Below are 16,163 nucleotides of genomic sequence, written 5' to 3'. Positions count from 1 at the left end.
ATTTCAGAATGTTCTTCCTTTAATCTTTCTGGTGCTAAAACTGTGGGAAAAAGCAAAGCTATTGCATAATGATGCTTGACTCTAAAGCATTGATTGTAACACCACACCATCATCCCCAAGCTATTCCTTGCATGTAAACATCAGGGTTTCATGGGATGTGGATTCATATGAAGTTTGAAATGAGAAGTAATTTGAAAATGCAAAACAAAAGTGAAAATTTGAATTTTGAGTAAAAAATTGATCAAAATTTAGGGGGAAATTATTGAAATATAATGTATTTAACTAACTCTAGAGCTGGTCAGAAAACATTTTAAAAGGTTCATGAAAATGTTGTTAATGTTTTCTTTAGCTAAATTTAAAATTTCATCAAAAAATTCAATTACATTTGGAAAATTTTGACAAGTTCAATGGGAAATTTATATCATCTGGTCCTGAAGGTGGGGGGGCGGGGGTAAGGAAAGGAAAAAGAAAAAAAAGAGCATCTCACTGCTGATAAAAGTACCCAGTAATAAGATTAGTATATATTGTCCATAATAGAACAACCATGATCATTTTTATATAAGGAATAGCTCTATCCCACCACTATCTAGCAAGTTGCCTCAAGCCTTTAACACCCATTTATTTGGCTTAGACCAGGGGTGGCCAACCTGTGGCTCCAGAGCCGCATGCAGCTCTTCAGACGTTAATATGCAGCTCCTTGCATAGGTGCTGACTCCAGGGATGGAGCTACAGGTGCTAACTTTCCAATGTGCTAGTGGTGCTCACGGCTCAACCCCGGGCTCTGCTCCAGGTCCTGACCCCACTCCACCTCTTCCCCCCAAGGCCCCTGCCCCTTCCCCAGAGCCTGCCATGCCCTCGCTCCTCCCCCTTCCCTCCCAGAGTCTCCTGCACTCTGTGAAACAGCTGATTGTGGCAGGCAGGAGGCATGGGGAGAGAGCGGGAGGTATGTGGAGGGAGAGGGAGGCGCTGATTGGTGGGGCTGCCGGCGGGCGGGAGGCACTGGGGGTAGGATGGGGGGAGCTGATGGGAGGCTGCTGACATATTACTGTGGCTCTTTGGCAATGTACATTGGTAAATTCTGGCTCCTTCTCTGGCTCAGGTTGGCCACCCCTGGCTTAGACTTTCCCCATTATGGACAACTATTTATAAAACGACTGTGTAGATTATATTGCATGTAAAACTAGCTACATTAACTGGAAGTGATTCTTGTTTGCATTCTATTCAATTATTGTGGTCAAAGCTTGCTTTGTTTAAAACGGTCAGCATCTTTTTTTCATCAATTAATTTGTTTTCTGCTTTAGTTAAATAGAGTATAAAACGTTGTCATGTTGCTATGTTTCCAAAACATTCTGTGGTATGTCTGATCCACTGTATTTCGGGCTGTTTTTCATGTGTGTGTGCTTATCCTGTGCATCTCTGTATTTACTAGATCAATTTTCTTCATCTCTGTCCTTGGTTTATGGCTTAATAATTCAGTCACGGTACAAATATAAATATTAATTGTGTTTAAACATACATAAAAAGTGTCCTGGACAAATACTACAAAAATATGTACTGCAAATATACATTTGGGGTGCTTCTGCCGCTTGTGTCTACTTTCCATATGTATTCTAGCAAGTTATCTTTATTAGCGGATATTTACAAAAGGTAATTTTGATCAAATGCTTGAATATGTGTCAAAAACAAGTTTCATATATTACATTCTGCCATCAAATTCCTCCTTTACAATTTTCAGTTTGTATTGCATTGCACCCCAAACCTCCAAATACATATTCATTTAGCTTTACTATCATAACCAGTCCCATTGGCCATAGTAGGACAACTCTCAGTAGTAAAGGCAAGCATGTGCATAAGTGTTTGCAGGACTGGGGTCCCAGTGAGTTAAATTAGTCATCCAATCAGGATACAAAGCAATGGAAAAATTAAGTATTCACTATCAACTCTTTGTGAACAATCTGTAAGCCAAGAATTATTCCCTGAAGAAATTCGTGAAGATTTTTGAACAACTCACACATTTGAAAAAAAGGTAGGATCTGCTATTCAATAATTCAGAAAGAGTGAAACTCACTACTAGCTAAAGAGCCACCATCAAACTTAAGATCAGCTAAGGTCCTCAAAGTAAGGCTTAAATTGGACTTAAGTGGTGTCTGCATCCTCTGCACAGTGGTGAATTTTACCCAAATTGACTAAGAAGACAACTTAAGCAAAGTACTTGTCACAATATTTTTCTGGCTCTTGTGATAGGCACTGACATGTTGGATAAAAGATACTGTTTCTGCAGAAGAAATGACATCCACTACAGAGAGTGAGAATCTTATTTTTCTTCTACAGATGACAGTGATTACTCTGACATTCCTTTTTCTGTTATAACAGGCAACTTGTTGCCTTGTGTGTATCTTGGGCATTTTCATAGCAACAAATTGCAGAGATGCAAAAGCTGACATTTTGAGACCATGGCCATATAAACAGCTTTTCAGAAGCTACATGGCAACATTATATAAAAAACTAACTTTTAACAAAGTATTCACTGATAAAATGTAAAAATAAAATAATGTCAATCTCTTAAATTGTTAAATTTCCCAGAATATGGACAGGTTTTTGTTTTATATAAAATTACCTGTCATTTTCTTCAGTTTGTAGGAGTGCGTGGTCGACCCTTGCAAATCATGCTATTCTGTGCATTGCTTGCTTTTTGTTCATAGGCCATGCCGCCAGAACTGAGATGATAGAGTGTATGAATAATACTTTTGGGTCACTGGAATTTTAGCCCTGAAAAGCTACTCAGAATAGTCAGGCACATTTCCAGCATCCATATAAGGATGACAAATTAGTGCTCTGTAAGAAGGTCCAGACTGTAGCTTTCTTATTTAATTTACATGAAAATGTTAGTCTCAAACTTTTATTTCAGTTGTAAAATGGTACAATCTCCCCACAGCTCCATTGTTCAGTATAACTGCTGGAAAACAAACCCCAGGGGTAAAGTTTAGTGAAGTCAAGTACATGGGAAATTAAACATTAAGGATAAAAGATTATCTTTTTAGTACAATAGGGTAACTTCCCTGAGGAGAACTTTGAGAGCTAAGGTCAACCTCTCAGCATTTTTAAGAACACGCAGAGTTGAGAAGTACCATATCAGAATACAAATGCAGTGATAATACAGTCAGTGTACAGCTAAGGGGCTTTTCCACTAATAGGTAGGCATATTTATGATTTTACATATACATTCTACAATATCTAGGGCAGCTTTCTGAATGCATACTGTTTCTTTGTCTTTATAATGTTCTCTAGCCCCCTCAGGGACAATAATATGGATTATCAGACTAAGGAGCAGTCACTGCAGTTCAGTTGAAAGCCAGGCAGTACACTGTGGAACAGTAAGCACAGCAATTAGGGCCTGATCCAAAGCTCACTGTACATTTCCTAGGAGACAAAGTGCAGTCGCGTACTGACTTCCTCAGGAAAGAAGGAAAAAAAAAACAAATGGAGCAAATGGAAAACGTTCTACTCCTTGCAGCTGAAAACATCTATTGCCAGATTGCAGGTGATTCTTTGGTACAATAAAATAGTTATTATGAAAAGAGGAAGAGGGCTGACAAGCCTCTTAATGGTTAACTCCCTTAACTGAGCAGCTGGAATTCAATGTGTGTTGTTCTGCAGATTAAAACAATTAGGTCTTGTATTTAATAACTGTATTATTTTGATTTCAAGCATTACAGGGCACAGAAAGCAGGACCTGTACCCCGATCTACCCTCTGCAGTCCAGAGCCTGCCTTCTGAAATGGAGAATCAGCTGTGGTCTCTGTAGCCACACCCAGATCTTTGCACAGTGACAGCCACTCCACACACATCTCTTAATTGTTAATAATAAATTACTAGTGAATAAATAATATGTTGCCTTTCTGGAGTTCCTTTCCTCTGAGAATGTCAAACTGCTTTACTAGTAGGGTCTCTGGAAGACTGGTACCAGGGGGGGCAGTCTGGCGTGGTGGTCAGCATGATATTCAGGAACCAGAAGCCAATGGGTCAATCCAAAAACAAGATCCAAGTGTCGGAGATGAAAGTTGGAGCCAGAGTCAGACAGGAAATAGGAACCAAGCTAAGGGTCAGCACTAAGTTGGAACATAAGAGCGAAGGCCTAGGATTTAGAGCCGGAGCAATCAGAAACCAGGGCCACAGGGTTCAGGGACTGGAACGAGGCTGAAGGCAGGAGGCAGGAAAAGGGCTGGGAGTCAGGTAGCAAACGGCAGGATATCTATAGCTTTAGCAAGCCAGAATCTACCTTTTAGCCCAGACAACTTTCTGTATCTTTTTCAGACTTACATAGTGTACCCTGCCCAATCAGGGCCTTGGAAGCTCCTCCAATCAGATCCCTGTGGTCAGTAACTTTAGTGACGTGTAAGACTTTAGGGGTCCCAATTCTCTAGTCACTACTAGAGCTGTCAGGTGGTGCTATGGAAGTGGCAGTAACCCAAGAGCCTGCAGGCCTGGATTCAGGATCTTCACATCTACAAACAGTGAGTTTTTCTCCCCACTCCTGACATAGCAGTGGTTATGATAATCCAAAGGGGATTAACTGTCCAGGGTGGATAAGTGCAGCAGAACCAAACATGGAGGAGGGAAATTCAGGAGCGCTACAGGGAAATGAGAGCAGCAATGGGAATGCTACTGAGACTGGCTTTGCTGGCAGGGTTTACCCAACTATGGTGCCCATAACATCCCATATATATTTGGAAGAAATAATAATAAAATGCAGTATATCACCTCAGCAAGACAAAGGAAGTTATTTGATTAGAATAGTGTTTTATTGTTTTGGCCATTGGAGCTGAATCTTTTTACCTGGCCCAAGAGAGTAGTCCTACTAAAGTCACCTAAGTAAGATAAGCAGGATTTAGCCAATGGATTATTGGTTATTATTTGTTTTACAGTATTGCTTGCATAGCCCAGCCAGAACTGGAGCTCCCTTTTGCCAGGTGCCGAACAGCCCCGTCCGAGAAAACTTTCAGTCCATATAGCCAAGACAAACAAAAGGTGAGTGAAAGGAAGAATTACAAACCCCATTTGACACATGAAGAACTGAGGCTCAGAGAGATTAAATCATATAATCATAGAACCATAGAATATCAGGATTGGAAGGGACCTCAGGAGGTCATCTAGTCCAACCCCCTGCTCAAAGCAGGACCTAATCCCCAACTAAATCATCCCAGCCAGGGCTTTGTCAAGCCTGACCTTAAAAACCTCTAAGGAAGGAGATTACACCACATCCCTAGGTAACCCATTCCAGTGCTTCACCACCCTTGCCTAAAGTCAAACTCAGAAATCTGTGGCAGATCTGGGAATTAAACCCAAATCACCTGAGTCCCAGTCCAGCACCGCAAACTCCCTTTCTAGAACTGGGCAGTAAGGACCCTGAAATTGCTCTTAAACCCTAGTTTGGTACAAGTCAGTGAATTAAGCTATCACCCAGTTCTGGTGCTAGTTTGATATAGAAATTAAGTGCATGCTGTGAATTATAATCTCAGTGGTGAAAGAATAGATTAAGGACTATTTAGAAAAGCTGGACATGCACAAGTCCAGATCTAATACATCCAAGGGTGCTGAGGGAGTTGGCTGATGTGATTGCAGAGCCATTGGCCATTATCTTTGAAAATCCGTGGTGATTGAGGTCCTGGATAACTGGAAAAGGCAAATATAGTGCCCATATTTAAAAAAAGGGCAGAAAGAGAACCTGGGGAACTACAGACTAGTCAGCCTCACTTCAGTCCCCAGCAAAATCATGGAGCAGGTCCTCAAGGAATCCATTTTGAAGCACTTGGAGGAGAGGAAGGTGATCAGGAACAGTCAACATGGATTCACCAACGGCAAGTCATGCATGACCAACCTGATTGCCTTCTATGATGAGATAACTGGCTCTGTGGATATGGGGAAAGTGGTGGATGTGATATACCTTGACTTTAGCAAAAGTTTTGATACAGTCTCCCACAGTATTCTTGCCAGCAAGTTAAAGAAATATGGATTGAATGAATGGACTATAAGGTGGATAGAAAGCTGGCTAGATTGTCAGGCTCAATGGGTAGTGATCAATGGCTCGATGTCTAGTTGGCAGCCAGTATCAAGCAGAGTGCCCCAGGGGTTGGTCCTGGGGCCTGTTTTGTTCAACATCTTTATTAATGATCTGGATGATAGGATTAATTGCACCCTCAGCAAGTTCACAGATGACACTAAGCTGTGGGGAGAAGTAGATACGCTGGAAGTTAGAGATAGGGTCCAGAGTGACCTAGACAAATGGGAGGATTATTAGCCAAAAGAAATCTGATGAGGTTCAACAAGGACAAGTGCAGAGTCCTGCACTTAGGAAGGAAGAATCCCATGCTGGGGACCGACTGGCTAAGCAGCAGTTCTGAAGAAAAGGACCTTGGGATTACAGTGGATGAGAAGCTGGATAGAGTCATCAGTGTGCCCTTGTTGCCAAGAAGTCTAATGGCATATTGGGCTGCATTAGTAGGAGCATTGCCAGCAGATCAAGGGAAGTGATTATTCCCCTCCATTCGGCATTGGTGAGGCTACATCTGGAGTATTGCGTCCAATTTCGGGCCCTCCACTACAGAAAGGATGTGGACAAATTGGAGTCCAACAGAGGGCAACAAAAATGATCAGGGGGCTGGGGCACATGACTTATGAGGAAAGGCTGAGAGAATTGGGCTTGTTTAGTCTGCAGAAGAGAAGAGTAAGGGGGGATTTGATAGCAGCCTTCAACTACCTGAAGGGGGGTTCCAAAGAGGATGGAGCTCAGCTGTTCTCAGTGGTGGCAGATGGCAGAACAAGGAGTAATGGTCTCAAGTTGCAGTTGGGGAGGTTTAGGTTGGATATTAGGAAACACTATTTCACTAGCAGGGTGGTGAAGCACTGGAATGAGTTATCTAGGGACTGGTGGAATCTCCTTCCTTAGAGGTTTTTAAGGCCCTGCTTGACAAAGCCCTGGCTGGGATGATTTAGTTGGTGTTGGTCCTGCTTTGAGCAGGCGGTTGGACTAGATGACCTCCTGAGGTCTCTTCCAACCCTGATATTCTATGATCTCTTACTGCATGTGTTAGAAAGGATTTATTTTGGCTGAACCATAATATATATGCTATAGTGAAGATATTTTAATGGAGAAATAACACATCACATGACTTAACCTACCATCTCACAATACTTATATTTCATTCAATAATATTACTTTGTAAAAACATTAATGTTCCTAGGCTAACAAAGCACCTTTGCTGAACCTTATGTACAGTATAACTAAAGAAAAATAAATGAGCAGCCTATAAAACAGCAACATTTTAGTATGACTGTAGAAGTAAATTAATAGTTCTGATAAATTTGTGACAATTAAGTTTGATTGTTGTAAACTAAAATAATACATCATCATAATGAAAAAAAAATTCAAAACCTTTTCATACTGACAACCTGAAATATCATTTTAATTTCTCAGGTATTTCACTGGAAACCTACCTCCAAGTATATCACTTTCAAGTCCCCATGGAAACAATTTTCAATAAAACAATATTTTAAAATATTTTCCCTGGGAATCCAGTCTGAGCATTAGTGACTTAAATGGAATTTTAAAATCAATGAAAATTTATGGCTCATTTTCTGTGTTTATGGGTTCTGGATTGAATTCTTGGTCTGTGCATAAAATAGGTATTTGTAATTTTATTTTCTCTTACTTTACCATATAAGGTCATAAATAAGGGACATGTTGCCTTCCAAGGGCTGAAAGAGGTGGTGAGTAGGGGGAAGAGCACACCATTTATACACAAGATAGAATTCAATTCTCAGTTTGATGATGTTTGAGAGGAAATCACTTCAACAGAAGTTGGTTTTTAAAGAATTACAGTCAAATCCTGCTTGCTTTATTCCTGAGAATAATCAGACTGAAGTCGATGAGCATTTTGCTATTGCCTTTAGTAGAATCAGGCACAGCTTTTGGTGCTTAATATTTTCATTTAAGTTATTCTTAAAAACACTGAATGCCCTAATTATTGGTAAAAGACTGAGGAGGAGTCAGAAGCAAAAGACTCTGAAGGGTTTAAAAAGATGCTAGCTGTAATAAGAAAAGAAACCCAAACAAAATACTGTCGAAGCTTGCCATAGTGTATTTGAAAAAGATTTCAGTGACTAAGCCACAGCTCACAGAAACAGATATACCACTCAGCTTCAACATGGAAAAAAGGAGAAGAGTACACAACTCCCTCTTCTTTACTGAAATCAGGGAGATGCTTTGATATAGACACGGTAATCCTATACTTATAGGATAGTCAAGAAGGAGATACATGGAGGATAATAACTGAATTCAATTCCCCCTTCTCCACTTATCTTTCTGTCTACACACACACACACCCCTCCCTAACTCTCCACCCATTCATACTAAGGTTGTGTTTATATAATTCTGAAAAATAAATGGGAAATGCTAATGATAAAATAAGACATGCTCAATATATTAAATATTTTTATTTATTATTATTTTATAATATATATATTTCTTAATGTTGTTAATTCTACACTAAGATAGGTATCTATATGTGTAAAGATGAACTAATTTTAATGTCTTATTATATGTAACCCAAAATATCAAGAAATAAAATTGAAAAAAACCCTTCCTTTTCTTCACAAATGGAAAATTTTACCTTACTATGTACAACTATACATTAATAATCACATCGTTTTTCTTTAAAAAAAAATGCCTTAGGACCCAATCCTGCTCACATATAAATCACTTGAATGGTTTGCCATGGACTTAAATAAGGCAGAGTCAGGCCCATCCTACATAACCATCCATAATAAAATGCCTCTGATTAATATTCAGCTATGCTTCCAAAGCCTCCCCTATGAGCTTTTTGCACAGTATGATGCTGTATAATGCTGAAGGTCTGGACTTTTCCACTTTTCAGCTACAGATAAACCCCAATTATCCGGAAACATTAGAAAACTTGTTAATCAGCGTTGAATTTTGATTTCTATTTGAATTGCAGATTTAGGAGATAAAAATTGTTTTCAGATCACCTGGAATTTAGATAGCGGGATTTGGATAACTGAGGTTTATCTGTATTCCTGCCAACTCTCAACTATCTCAATTCCTGCTTGACCCATATACCTGGAATGCCCATCCGAAAGCTGTTCTTTCAAATACTTCTTAAATGCCACCTCTATAGATTGTCTACAAAGTTGAGTACGTTCATACTGAAGCAGGTTAAAAATTTTTATTTGAAAACATTTTTTTAAAAAGAAGCTCAATGAAAGTTTGCTTAATCAAGGACCACAGTGCTGTCAGGCCTAAAGCCATCAGGAAAAAAAGTGAAATGTAACTGTACAGAAAACAAATAATGAATTATCTAATGATTTTCTGGCCAGAAAATAATTAGTTAACCTCACCCAGTCTGTGAATAATCTGAATAACATACACTACTATGGGTACTATTTTGGAAAAAAAGGTTCTTTCTTCGTGATCTTAAATAAATCAAAACTAAGGTTGTAGAGACAAGGGAGGAATTACAATTTTTGGAAAGGGAGATGAGATGGGTGAGGTAATGTCTTTTATGGGACCAACTTCTGTTGGTGAGAGACAAGCTTTCGAGAAACACAGAGCTCTTTTTCAGGTCTGGGAAAGGTACTCCCAGCATCACAGCAAAAGGAAAGGTGGAACAGATAGTTTAGCATAATTAGTTAGCACGTATTGTAAGCTACAATTGCACTGCACTATACAATTTTTTTAAAAGTTTTTTTATTCAGCACTTTATGGTGCATGTGTGTATGTTTTTTTCTTAATAACATGGCAACAATTTTGTTGAAATCACCACTTTCATTAAGTCATACCTTTTTATTATAACATTAGCCAGTCAGTTCTTGGTCTACAGTCCAAGAGCTTGAAATTAACAAAATTAAGTTTATATGTCATCTCCTTAATGTCTTCTGAGGTCTGTTCTTTGAGCGATGCATTGGAGAATTGAATGGATAACAACTGATACATTCATCTGAGTAATGTGCAGCTCTTAGTGTGTTTTATACATTCTAACATCTGTGTGTCCTCTTGATGACTTCAGCCCTTTCAACTTTAACAATTGAATATAGAATTTATAGTTGAGAAACAGCATGACAGCTTGCACTGTCAGTTTTCATTCATGGCTCTAATAAAAGTAGAGGTAATAAACAATGTAGATTTATAACTGTACATTTTAATTATTGTTTGTGAAGATTTAAATAATCAAAAGAGGTGATCACTGCTTCTTCTGATTTGGAATTGCCTCTTTCGATGCCAGACACTACTGAGTTATTCAATAAGGAGACAACTACTCTTTTCATCCTTGATTTGTGAAAGAGTTGATGGCTTGTATGTTAATGCAATTTGAGTTTCCGTCTGACAACCTGATTTGTTAACTTGGTAGATTTACCGTGTCTTGACTTGCTTGATAAATTCCATGTGAAACCCAATACCTTTGCCCTGACAATAGCTTTATCAACATGAAAAACATGGTTTGGGTGCAAAGATTTAGTTAAAAACTGAGAAGAGTTTGATTCCAATTAAGTTAAGAGTTTGCACTACACATGTAATTTACCAATGTGTAATGGTTTATTCTGCAGTTATGTTTAAAAATAGACTGCTATCTTTGAACATTCTTAGAGCAGAATTGCACCATCATTGTTTAAACTGAACTGTCCACTGAAATAAATGGAGAATTCTGCTTTAGAATATATGGCACATGCCCCATAGTTAGGAAAATGGAAGTCCCTTACTTATTATGTATTTGCTGTCCTAGTCTGTGACTAATCCTAGGGTAATGACACAAGCCTGAAAGCCTGTAAATTGAATGATAAACCTATCAAGCAATCAAAAAGTGCAGTAAAGGATGAAACTATAGATTATATAGTAGTTAAGAAATAATAAATACTAAGTGGAAAATAAATTGATTTCCTGGGTTTAATAGGAAATTGGACTGTAGACCTAAAAATCTCTTCACTTTTGCAATTGGTTTCTAGATTGCTGGGCAATTTAAAAATATTGACCTCCATGCTACTTGCAGGAAGTTCATACTTTCCCATCAGATGTTTCCAGTGAATTAGTAGATTTTTTTTAACAGCTGATAAAAATAGTGACTTACTTTATGATAGTTGGGGTGCTTTGAAATGTTTTGTCCATGGGGACATCCCTTATAGTGTTTGTGTCTGCAAGCTCCAAATATTTTGGCCAGCAATATCTGTGGGGGTATACCTGTACCCTGCAAATCCGTGTGCACCTCCCCTCTCCCACAGGCAAGGTATATAAGGTTGTGCAACCCCAATTTCAGTTCCCTTGCTATTCCAGAATCTCAGCAGAGGGCGGGTCTCCAAAGAAGCAGGATGGCGAGTAGGCTGTGGGATCCACACAGATAAGACATCTCAGAACCACATGTATTGTAAGGTCAGTAACAGTTCTTGATCCCTTGAGTATTTATTCATGTGAAGCCACTCAGGGCAATTAGCTAACAGTTCCTGATAGACTGGAGAGGGCCTGAGGAGTCCTAACTAAAGAGAAATTGCGGAACTGTTTGCCTGAAGTTAGCATAAGGCCATGAGACCAGGTCTAGGGCATAATGTTTTTTAAGATGTGGACTGAGTTTCATGTATCTCCTCTGCAAATCTTCAGCAGGTGGACATTCCTCAGGCATGCTGAAGGAGATGCTTATGCTCTAGTAGAGTTGGGTCTGATACCCAAAGGAAGAGACAAGCTTGCTAATTCTTAGTGCATTTTATTGTGCTGTCTGCTCTGCTTAGATAAACTTTGAGTGGAAATAGTTTCTGCATAAGCAACAAAAAAGCAGGCAATTTCTTGATGCATTTCATCCTCTTTTAGGTAATAAAGTTTCCTTGAGACATCTGGGGTATGTAATTTGGGTTTCAATGGACTTTGGGAAAGAAGATAGCGTGATTAATTGGTTGGATTAGATGGAAATCACACACCACTGTAGAGAGGAATTTGGGATAGGGTCTCAGTCCCACTTCATCCCTATGGAAAACAGTTGAGGGAGAATCTGCCATTAGAATTTGATTCTCACTAACCCTCTTTGTTGAGATAATGGAGAACAGTCTTGAAAGAGCTGGTAGAGGGAGCAATCTTTTAGGTGTTCAAAGTAGACGGAGGTTCCAGTCACATTGAGATCTTAGGAGGAAGAGGGTTCTTGAAATGAGGGGTAAACATGAACTGACTGAACCTCTTAGAAATGTAGTAATAGTGGAGTGTGAAAACACAGTATACATCCGTAGAAAGGGAAGGTATGCAAATATCACAGGCAAATGGACCCTGACTATGCTGAGCCTGTTTGTTTGTGATGGAAAAAGTAGCTCAAATTTTGAGAATAGGAGCTTCCAAAAGGTCAAACTTTTGTATTCTCTCCCATTTAATTCTGTAGCTGGATCTCAAGGAGGTTTCTGTTCTGAATGGGGATATCCTGCACCTCCACTGAGCTAGCTCTTCCACTCAGCAAGCCAACATCCAGTTTGTCAGGTGTAGAGATATGGGGTTAAGATGTTGAGAATTCATCCCTGATCCTGGGAAATTTGGAAGCAGGATTGGAGGCTGTTCTGATAGGTGTAACAGGTCTGTGAACAGTGCTGACATGTACATGATAGAGCTATACATATTGTTGAGGCTGCATTCTGTCTGACCTTCCTGATGATTTTGGGACGTGGATTCTGGTGGAAAGACATACTGAAGAAAGAAAAAAGGACCAAGAAAGGAAAAAAGGTATCTTGAATATTGCCCTCTTCCCCTGGAGATGGACAATGAGCCTTCGTTGTTTTGGTCAGTGGCAAACAGATATATTAGGAGAAAGCCCCAGCTGTAGAATATGGGTTTCAAGACAGTTATTCAGATCTCTCTTGGATGATAGCCAAGTAATGTATGCTGAGGTAGTCTGCTAAATAGTTATTTACACTTGGAAGGTGGCAAAGTTTTTTGGTGTTTCCAGAGTGTGATTGCTTCCTGACACAGAGACACGATGACGCCCCTCCCTGACTGTTGATGTAGTACATAGCAGTATGCTGTGTGTCACAATCTGAAGAGCGACTCCTTTCAGTGGGGGGAAGAAAGACTTTACAAGATAGCCGTATCACTCTGAGCTCTAGAACATTTTTGGGGATAATGGATTCTTGGGAAGCCCATGGGCCTTGTGTCTGTAGATGGTCTAGTTGTGCTTCCCAACCCAGCATGGATGCATCTGCCACTAATGACCCTATAGGAAGGGGGAACAGATGGGCACTCCTTTGCCAACTGTTACTGGATCTTTCCCAGTCCAGGAGGCCTGCATCATCATTGGGCTGTGAGATGAATGTCCATATGATGTCTGCTGGGCTGATAGAGAGACCTCAGCCAGCCTTGAGGAAGAGGCAGGTGCACAATGACATGTGTCCTAACAGTTTGACAGATTCTTGGTGTTGTGAGAGGATTTCTTTGAAGATCTGAGATTAACACTGTGATGGATTGGAACCTTGAGTCCAGAACTGCTCCTATGAAATGTACAGACTGGGTTGAAGTTAGCATGGATTTCTTGTATCGGGGGTAGCCATGTTAGTCTGTATCTACAAAAACAACATAGTTATGCATATGCATCCGAAGAAGTGAGGTTTTTACCCACGAAAGCTTATGCCCAAATAAATCTGTTAGTCTTTAAGGTGCCACCAGACTCCTTGTTGTTTTCATGGATTTCTTGTAGTTCCTGTCCAGTCCCAAGGACTGAAAAAAATTGAGAACTGTATTTAAAGTGTTCAAGATGTCTAGTAGGGATATTACCCAGGTGAGTAGGGTCCTACCAAATTCACAGTCCATTTTGGTCAATTTCACAGTCATAAGATTTTAAAAATAGTAAATGTCATGATTTCAGCTATTTAAATCTGAAATTTCATGGTGTTGTAATTGTAGGGATCCTGACACAAAAATGAGTTGGGGGTTTGGGGGTGTCACAAGGTTATAATAGAAGGGTTATGGTGCTGCTACCCTTACTTCTGTGTTGCTGTAGGTGGTGGCTGCCTTCAGAGCTGGGCAGTTGGAGAGCGGCGTCTGCTGGCTGGGATCGCAGTTCTGAAGGCAGAAGCAGAAGTAAGGATGACATGGTATGGTATTGCCACCTTTGCTTCTGGGCTGCTGCCTGCAGAGCTGGGTCCTCAGTCAGCAGTCACCACTCTCCAGCCGCCCAGCTCTGAAGCCAGCAGTGCAGAAGTAAGGATGGCATGGTATGGTATTGCTAACCTTACTTCTGCGTGGCTGCTGGTGGGGTGCTGCCTTCAGAGCTGGGCACCCAGCCAACAACTGCTACTGTCTGGCTGCCCAGCTCTGAAGGCAGCACAGAAGTAAGAGTGGCAATACCATGATTCCCCCCTAAAATAACCTTGTGACCCCCCTGCAACTCCCTTTTGGGTCAGGCCCCCCCAAGTTAAGAAACTCTCATCTCCCCCATAAAATCTGTTTAGTATAGGGTAAAAGCACACAAAAGACCAGATTTCACAGGGGTAGACCAGATTTCATGGTCCATGACACGTTTTTCATGGCTGTGAATTTGTTAGGGCCCTAAGATGAGATAATCCTTGAGGTATGGCTAACTGTATTCCCTAATGCTTTCTTTACTGCCAGGCATTTTATAAAGACACCTGAAGACAGCAAATGGCAGCACTCTATTGCTAATGACCATCTCACACTGTGAATGTGTGATATGGTCTGTTTGCTGAGTGTATCGCCACATGGTATTAGGCATGTTGTAGGTCAAGAGACATGAACCAATGCTAAGGATCTAATGAGGCAAGTTGGAAGATAAAATCGCCATCCTGAATGAAATTGTGAATTAATTTGTTGGAGATTGAATGCACGCCTCTTTTTGTTTCTGGGATGAGACAGTACTGTGAATGGAATCCCCTGGCCTGTGAACTCCTGTGGAACTTCTTTTATGACTCCTGGCTGAAGTAGGAATTTCACTTCTCTTAGTAAAGCCTTATGTGAAGGGTCCCTGAAGAGGGATGGGGAAGGATAGGATGGAGTGACTAGGGACTGGAATTGTACAGAATAACCCTTGATGATGATTCGAGGACTCACTGGTCCAAAGTGAATTCAGCCTATGCTGCCGAATAGAAGGAAAGGAAGTTGGCAAAGGGGGAACGGGGGAGAAGATACTGTCTGGCTGTCAGGATCAGTGCATGGCTCTCAACTGGACTGTCAAACCTACTGCTTTGAAGAGGAAGCAGGGTAAGTAATGCCAAAAAAATTGGTGTAAGATCTCTGATCTGCCCTAATTTAAGGGTTTAGATGATGGAAAAATATTGGGACCCAGAACTCATGGTATTTGACTGGGTCATTTTTGGAGTCTAAGGACCACTCCCAGAGGCCTTTAGGGATAGACTCTCAGCTCACTGAAGGTAGTAGCTGGTCCCTTCTTAGAATCTGGCCTATGACTGTTGAAATGTGATGCCATCTTCATAGGTTTCAGAGTAGCAGCCGTGTTAGTTCTTTTTGCATCTTCATAGATTACTCTTAGAGCCAGAGCTTCAACAAGTGCCTCTGGACTGGTAGGTCCTGGTGGCACAGGACCAACACTCCAAGTATTGATAGAGAAAGTGGCTCTCCACAAGACAGAGGGACATTTAGTATGCCAGTCAGAAATGGATATCAAGCAGGCACAAGGCAGATAAGGCTTGAAGTTCAAATATTTTGGCTCCATCATGAAGAAGTAAAATTGCTCTGGCATGGGGCATCAACCAGCTGGTCGTCTACCCAACATGGGGGAAAAGGGTGGCTGTCCACACAGCAGACCACATAAAAAAATATTCAGAGTACCTAATATCTAATCAAAACTAACTATAAAAAAACTATAAAGTTATAACCTTACTACCTTTTGTTCTGTTTGTGAGGAAAGGTGCTATGAGGTCTCAGACTTATACTGCAGGGTTCTGAGTTCTGATTCACTGCCAAAGGCAGTAAGAGGTAACTGAGATGTTGTTGGGATTGCATTACCTATATATTCTTGAGTGGAGGGGCACAAGGATATGCAGGATTCAGGTGGAACCCCAACGGACAATACTGGCCAAGATGTTCCATACCTTCACGTACAATGCACATGTGCACCATGATCCACACAGACAAATATTGGAAGAAAGACCGGGTA

Source organism: Trachemys scripta, chromosome 1, assembly GCF_013100865.1.
Source record: "Trachemys scripta elegans isolate TJP31775 chromosome 1, CAS_Tse_1.0, whole genome shotgun sequence".
Taxonomy (NCBI): Eukaryota; Metazoa; Chordata; order Testudines; family Emydidae; genus Trachemys; species Trachemys scripta.
This window is presented reverse-complemented; position numbering follows the sequence as displayed.